The sequence below is a fragment of the Magnolia sinica genome, chromosome 6 (genome assembly GCF_029962835.1).
Source record: "Magnolia sinica isolate HGM2019 chromosome 6, MsV1, whole genome shotgun sequence".
Lineage (NCBI taxonomy): Eukaryota > Viridiplantae > Streptophyta > Magnoliopsida > Magnoliales > Magnoliaceae > Magnolia > Magnolia sinica.
In genome coordinates this window covers 100,310,416-100,318,098 of record NC_080578.1, presented here as the reverse complement: position 1 = coordinate 100,318,098, position 7,683 = coordinate 100,310,416, and the positions used below count along the sequence as shown (strand labels likewise).

The following is a 7,683-nucleotide window of genomic DNA, read 5'->3' as shown; positions in this document are numbered from 1 at the left end:
GGGTTCGGGATTCTACTTGGACCAACAACAGTCGATACGCCCCTTTGGGGTCTGGCTTGCCCGCTTCCCTGATCTCGGTTCTCAAACGTACGAGGTTGAGTGTGTGCTCCTATGAGCTACTTCCTCTTGGGCTGTAAAGCTCCCTTGGGCGGACCTGCCACAGGGATCCTTACAGTAGGATAGGTCCAGGTATTAGGACATTCAAGTTACGCTTCTACCCAAGTAGCTAACTTGATCGCATCATTCATCGTCTAAGCGGACCACATCTGGACCCGATCCTGAATAGCCATACGCAATCCACCGTTAAATCGGGCGACTTACTGCGATTCAATCTCGACCAAATCGTTACGCGTTGCCAGGCGGTAAAATTCTTCTGCGTATTCTCTCACCGACCGATTACCTGCTGACAATTTTGGTATTATTGGAATAATATCTTATCATAATCGCTAGAGAAGAATCGGGCACGTAGTAGCTACTTCATCCGCTGTCATGTGCGGATTGGTGCTTTCATCTGCCTGGTTCGTGCGAGTTGCAGTTGTTCCCACCAAGCTGAAGCTCCGCCTTTCAACTTGTAGGCCACGAGCTTAACCTTCTTTGCTTCAGGGATGTCCATATAGTCGAAAAATTGCTCAACTTCAGAAAGCCAATCGAGAAAATTCTCAATGTGTAGTTGGCCATTGAAGTTAGGAATATCAACTTGCATCTTGAATTCTCAATCTGTCCGATCTACTCGATCGCCTTGTCTAGGGTGTTGGAAGATTATGTTGTCGATCTTCTCCTAACTGGATCTCCCTTCTTAAGGAATGACCCTTGAATGCATTACTGGTACTATCCTGCGATCAGGGCGATTACGAGTTTCAGTAATTGGCGGTGGAGGATTACCACCACGAACACGGAGTTGCCCCAGGTTTTTCACCAAAAGATCTGCTATACGGTAATGGAAGCCTGCAGCCCTTGCATGGCTTGCCGATTCTCTCGCTACACTGCTTCGAAAGCTACCGCCGTTAAAGGTAAATTCCCTGGAGCATTGCCCATGGGATTGTTGCCCGACCCGTCGTTAGAAGTCATTGATCCGAGGAGAAATCTGGCTTTGATACTAAACTTACGCAGGGGAGGACATGAGGTTGAGCACTGTCTTCCTCAAGAGGATAACTATTCTAAATCCACGGAATTTCTCTGGACTCCTCACAGAGACTTCTCGAATCCACGAGGGAAGAAAGCAAGAAATAGAAATAAATTCGAAATTGATTAATGAATGCCTAAAAACGAGTTCACAACCCTTTAAATAGGGGTACCAAGCAAGGGGAAAGAAATCAGAATCAAACTATAACTAAAACTCCTAGAATTTGCGACTTACTATAAATAGTAAACTTACTATTTATAAATGGTCGTGATGTCTACTAGTGCGCAAGGTTTTCGGCCAAAAAATAGTAATGTACTATTTGGCTTCACCAAACCGTTCTCTTAATTATTCTAAGCTCTTTTCACGTTGGACACAACTCCTAAAGCCCGACAGATGAAGAGTTATAATCAAACTAAAACTTACTATTTATAGTAAAAACGAAATTAAAACAAGGAAACGATTGTCGATTCAGGGGTTTTTCGCAATTCCAGGTTGCGTAACCCGACATAGCGGGGTTGGTTGGCTAAAGTAGCTCGTTCTACCCCAAAATCATATATTTTACGTCAGGTAACTCATTCCGGATTGCGAGATACACCTGATCTAAGGTCTAATAGTCCGGATCACTTCTGTCATCGACCGAGCCTTTTCTGATCCATCTTGGCCATGAAACTGTCCGCAATCTGCTCTATATCATAAGCCCACACATGTGCTAGAGTAACATAGAGGAATTGGAATGCATTGAAATTTTTCAAAGGAACATATGATCTTTAATGTCCTAAATTAGTGTGGGGAAGGGAAGCCCAATGCATTGTGATGCGCCCATTTAATAAACAAAATCACAGTAATGTATGCATTGTAATAAGCTCATCTAGCAAAAATGAGGAAATTTTGAGCTTTAGATAGGCCACAAATGTAAGGATCACAAACAAGCAATTTATCAATGTTTATTAACCACCCATTTAGATGGTCAACCTTTGGACCATTTGGATCATTCAATTGTGAGTATCATCCGTATGCCATATATATGGCGGATGTATGTCTAGTGCCACCTTTGTTTACTCGTGTGACTTTCAAGAAGCCCACAAGTCATTTCACTCCTTTACTTTCAAAGCTTTCATTTGAGAGATGATTTCATCTACAAGCTTATTTGATCAAGATTCTTATTTTTTCATTCGAATGACCACTCAGCGGTCTACCTAGTAGATAGCTTCCAATTTATTAAGTGAATGCTAAATCCATCCCTTCCCAATATGCTGGCCCCACCATAAGAATCATCGGTGAAAAAATCAGCCACATCTACCCATTAGGTGGGCCATATGATACATGATTGCTAGCTATAAGGTGGCCCACTTGATGAGCAGATGGGGCTGATTTTTTTCCCACGGTGATACTCATGATGAGGCCAACCAATTTCATGTGTTAAAAAAAAAAAAAAAATACTAGAAAAAACAAAAGAGAGACGTCATGTAAGAAAAGAGAAATTGACCACTGTGAATGCCACCGTCAAGCATTGTATTCAATTTCCTCTGAGAAAGTTCTGATACTCTAGCAGAGTGTGATGGTTCATGCACATGAACTTATAATTATTACGCCCGGACCGGCCAAGCTTTGGGACCTACTGTAGATGGGCCATCCAACAAAATTTACCTCAGACTAATAAACAGAAGAAGCTGATTGGTAGGCATCTAATGAACGACTAAAATTTAACGTGGTCAAAGCATCTAATCATCGTCTAGATCATCTAATCGATTTGATTTTGGGGTAACGACCTATGGTGGGTTTCATGCATGCCAAAGTTACCGTTTCTAGGTGCACGTGTATATACTATCAAATCAGCCAGAGTATCAAGGAAATCCCCAGAGGGAAATGCATGTGAAGTTCCGAACTGGACTGGGAGACGTTTAGGGCCCGTTTGGCCGGGCTTATTGGAAGGGATTGGATGGTATTGGAAGGGTTTGGAAGTTAAATCCCAGGATTGGCCGGCGTGCCAAACAGACTGGGTGACCTAATCCCGAGATATAGCAATCCCATGGATCTTAAGACAATCCACTGACAACACCATCATTACCTTTAAATCCCATCCAATCCACCCTAATCCATTCAAATTTGCCTGGGACGTGTTTGGTTTGAGGGATTGAAAGGGGTGGGAAGGTTTAATCCCGGGATTGGCCAGGCGTGCCAAACAGACTCGATATAGCAATCACGGTATATAGCAATCCCATGGATCTTAAGGCAATCCACTGACAACACCATCATTACCTGGAAATCCATGCCATCCACCCTAATACCATTCAATCCCTTCCAATCCACCCGGCCAAACGGGCCCCACCATGATGCATGTGACGGTGACGGTGTCGGATCTTGGACGCGGTTTGCTAGTGACGGTGCCACTGCCCGAGTGGGTAGTTGTCAGTGCTCTGTGGGCCCCACCATGATGCATGTGTTTTTTTCAAGCCGTTCATTGATTTTTCTAGATCATTTAGAGCTTGGTACCAAAAGTGAGGGAGATCTAAATTTCAAGTGAACCAAAAACAATAATGATTGAATGTCCACCATTAGATACCTTTTAGGACCCAGTATATTTTTTATTTGAAATCCAACCTGTTGATTGGGTCATGCAGACCTGGATGATGCGAAAAGACAAATATCAGTTTGATCCAAAACTTTTGTAGCCTCGAAGAATTTTATAATGGTGGGCATTTAATCAACACTGTTTCCTGTGATGTTGTCAGCTTGAGATTTGGATCTACTAATTTTTAGGCTCAGATAATAAAGTGATCTGAAAAAAATGAATGGACGGTGTGGATGAAATAAGTACATCATGGTGGGACCCACAGAACACAGACCATAGCCATTGGCTAATGGCAGTGTCACTCGCCAATCCGCGTCCAGGTCTTTTCACGGGGAGCGGATTCGGTCAGGTTGGGTTATTATCAGGTTCCATTAGTCGTGAAAATTGGGCAAAATTGATATATATATATATATATATATATATAAATTGGGCAAAATTGATATATATATATATATATATTGTGTATCCACTCCGTCCATCCTTTTTTCATATCATTTCAGGCTAATTCCCAAAAAATGAAGTACATACAATTCTTAGATCGATCACATATATATATATATATTGTGTATCCACTCCGTCCATCCTTTTTTCATATCATTTCAGGCTAATTCCCAAAAAATGAAGTACATACAATTCTTAGATCGATCACATCACAGGAAAATATCTAGGAGTGAACGCCGTCACTTGAATTTAGGGGCCTATATAAATCGCAAAAAAGGCTGGTTTTAGTGCAGATCTGATCTTTTGAGACTGAGGTCCTTTCAAGTGAGGAATCTGATGGACGCATTAGATTCCATGAACGCATCACTGGGCCCCACATCTGGCCGCTACAATAGACGGCGCAGTTTAGGTGAGATCCCGGCCTCACCCAAGACGGTGCAGCCCTTACTATAAGTCCCACCTTTATCTATCTATTCTATATCCACTCCATCCATCCCTTTTATCACATTAGTTTAGATCATGATCTAAAAAATGAAGCTGATCCTATTATCAGGTGGACCATACTCCACGAAACGGTGATAATTAAACAATCTACCATTAAAAATTCTTAGAGCTCTCCTGAAAGTTTAATTAGTGTTTATTTTCCATCCAATAAGTTGATAAAGTCACGTAAACCTGGACTAAGGGATAAAACAAATATCAACTTGATCCAAAACCTTTCTGGCCCATTAATGATTAAAAAAAAAACTCTGTTTCCTATGGTATGGTCCTCCTGAGATTTGGATCTGCTTAATTTTTTCGATAATACACTAAAATGATCATTAAAAAAGTATGGACGGCGTGGATATATAATATATACATTAAGGTGAGACCCAAGGTAAGGGCCGCACTGTCTTGGTTAAGCCGTGGTCTCACCTAATCGGCTCCCCACCCCAAGATTGAAAGCAGAGTCACTTGCTCTGTTCCCAGCTGGAAATTTCAGGACACGATCGTTCCACAAATAAAAGCCATCATCATCACCATCGTTCCAGCTAATTTTCACTATCAGAGTTCTTTTTTGTAAGTTCTAACCCCTTTTCTTTTATTCGATTTCTTCTTTCTGTATCTTTTTTTTCTTTTTAATGCTCGTTTGGCTGCACCAAATATCATAAAATTTGATGAATTTTGCACTGAATCAGACTGGTTAATCATGAAATATCATGATATTTGGTGCAACAAACGCACTTTTGAGTATTGAGTTTTGTCTAATACGTCCGTGCATCTCTGTTCAACAGAAATTGAGTTGCTTCTGAAAGCCTTGAAAGAGAGACTTCAAATGGGTACTCTTCCTTTCTTCCTCTTCTTTATTTTTTTATTTTTTTATTTTTTTAAGCAGATATGATTTGATTTTGAATAGTAATCCATCTTTGATGTTTCGATGGAAAGCTAACAAGTGTTGGATACTATGATGGGTAGCATCATAAAATTCCGACAGATCCAACCATCAGATGGACCACACCACTGAGAACAATGAAAAGTCACATAAAAACCATCCAAATCCTAAAGGGTTCTCGCCACACCTGGTGCTTGGATTGACATGATTTTAGGGTGTCCTGTCATCATGGTGGGCCGCAGCTTTGGGATGGCTTGGATGCTGTACACATACCATGTGGACCCCATCACTTGATCCCTGATCAGTGCTTTTGGACGGCTGTACAAGATCTCTATGGTGGGGCCACCTAATGATTGAACTCACCTGTATGTATGTTTGTATGTGTGTGAACATCATTTTAGGGCACAGATTTTGGATGGGTCAGATGTCATGCATGTACCATGTGGCCCCACAACAGCCCCGGCGGATGTTCCACTGCAGTGGGACAGTTAAAAATTTCAATCGATTGATCTGGACTGTCCATTAGGCTGCAGCCAAGATCATTGGATCCACCTATGTGATCATGTTGCCCGTGATTTTAATAACCACATCTGTTATGCAATCCAAACCATCTTACATCCAAATGTTGGAAATGGCTAAAAAAAAATAAAAATAAGGCTGAATATTTCATCATTGATCAGTCATATTTAGTTGACGTATCGGACTGTCCAATTCGGAGCACTATAACTTATATTACCTATAGTGCTCTAAGATCATTTGGTGCATTTCTCAATAAATTCTTATATTACTTATAGTGCTCTAAGATCATTTGGTTCATTTCTCAATAAATTCTACTCCTAAAACTAATAAAACTAGCTGATTCAATTCCAAAGTTGACCAAGTTGACCAGCTTGATAAAATTTCTATGTAGGTCTCAGTGCTTCATGACCTAGTAATGATTTCTACTGGTTTTTTTGGGTTTATATTTTATTATTTGTCTGTCTAATCATTCAATCAAGATTTGTATCCTTAAGGGCCTTTTAAGATTAACAATTACTCCAATAAATGCATGTAAAAGCGTCATTATTATGAAATAGAGCCGTTTGCGAAAAATAAATTTTTTTAATGTAAACCACTGTCAAATTTTGCTAATACCATATCAAACGAATTTGGCGAAATCCCCAAATACTCAGCGCTTCAGGGGTCATTCAACCAGCTCAAGGAAGTACTCCTACATACAATATAAAGACAGATAATCTCCTACTGCGCGCACTTATCCCCCTCTAGTTCTCCTTCCTCCATCTTCTCCATACACTTTCTTCTCCCTCGTTGATGTCCTTGTAACTCACGACAGTCGTCCATACTCCACACCTCTTCATCCATATACTCAAACATCTCCATCTACTACAACTCTCTTCATCTACACCAAACCTCTCCATCTCTCCCATCAGAGGCTTCCTCTGCCCCCTAAGAATTATGCTACAACATCTTCATACGAGGGCTGTTATATATATAAGTCCTACATGCTTGTCTACTGCAAGATAAATATGTGAGTGGCTTATGTACTTAATAGAGGTTGGCATGTAACATATGGCTGAAGATATGTTAACATCTGAAGCAGTACTTAATTCTTCATGTAATGGGCAGACATTCTAAATCCAGAAGCGCATCCATTTATAATGGCCAAAATGTGAGATATTTTTGCATGGATGACGGAATAACCCCAAAGAAGTTGCTACATTTTTACTCTTTATGTACAATTTACATTTGAATTATTCACATACACTCTAATCAATGCATTCTTAGGTGATAATTGATTGGTAATTCACATTATGCCATCCTGCTTAGACTGCAGGATTAAATGATATGGAATTGCATTAGATGGAATTAACACCATTATTGTACAATGATTACATGTTTGGAAATACCATCATATTTTCCCCGTCCAAACCTATGTTTGGGATCAAATTGTATTAAGTGAAGCTTGTGTTTAGTATATCATGGAATTGTAATCAATGGGCCACATTTTACAACTGAGGCTAGTAACCTGTACATATATGCAACTTGAATGTTACGTATAATGGGCATATGGTTGGACATCATGGATATATAAAACATAGGCATCAATTGGCCCACAGATGTATAGTGGATTTCAAAATACAGACATTCTATAGTATTTACTATTGGCTCTGATGA

At 40.2% G+C, this 7,683-nt stretch overlaps 2 long non-coding RNA genes across 2 annotated transcripts in view; one reads left to right on the top strand and one right to left on the bottom strand.

Moving 5' to 3' along the window:
- The first annotated feature begins 5,045 nt into the window (after positions 1–5,045).
- Positions 5,046–7,683, top strand: part of LOC131249276 (uncharacterized) — a 28,573-nt gene continuing 25,935 nt past the window's right edge. Inside the window, exons 1-2 of the long non-coding RNA XR_009172781.1 lie at positions 5,046–5,195; positions 5,411–5,455. This is a non-coding gene — a long non-coding RNA (uncharacterized LOC131249276). The remainder of the gene's footprint in view (positions 5,196–5,410; positions 5,456–7,683) is intronic.
- Positions 5,411–6,819, bottom strand: LOC131249279 (uncharacterized). Its single transcript, XR_009172784.1, has 2 exons — positions 6,677–6,819; positions 5,411–5,468 (listed from the first exon to the last, which is right to left on the bottom strand). It is a non-coding gene; the product is annotated as an uncharacterized LOC131249279 (long non-coding RNA).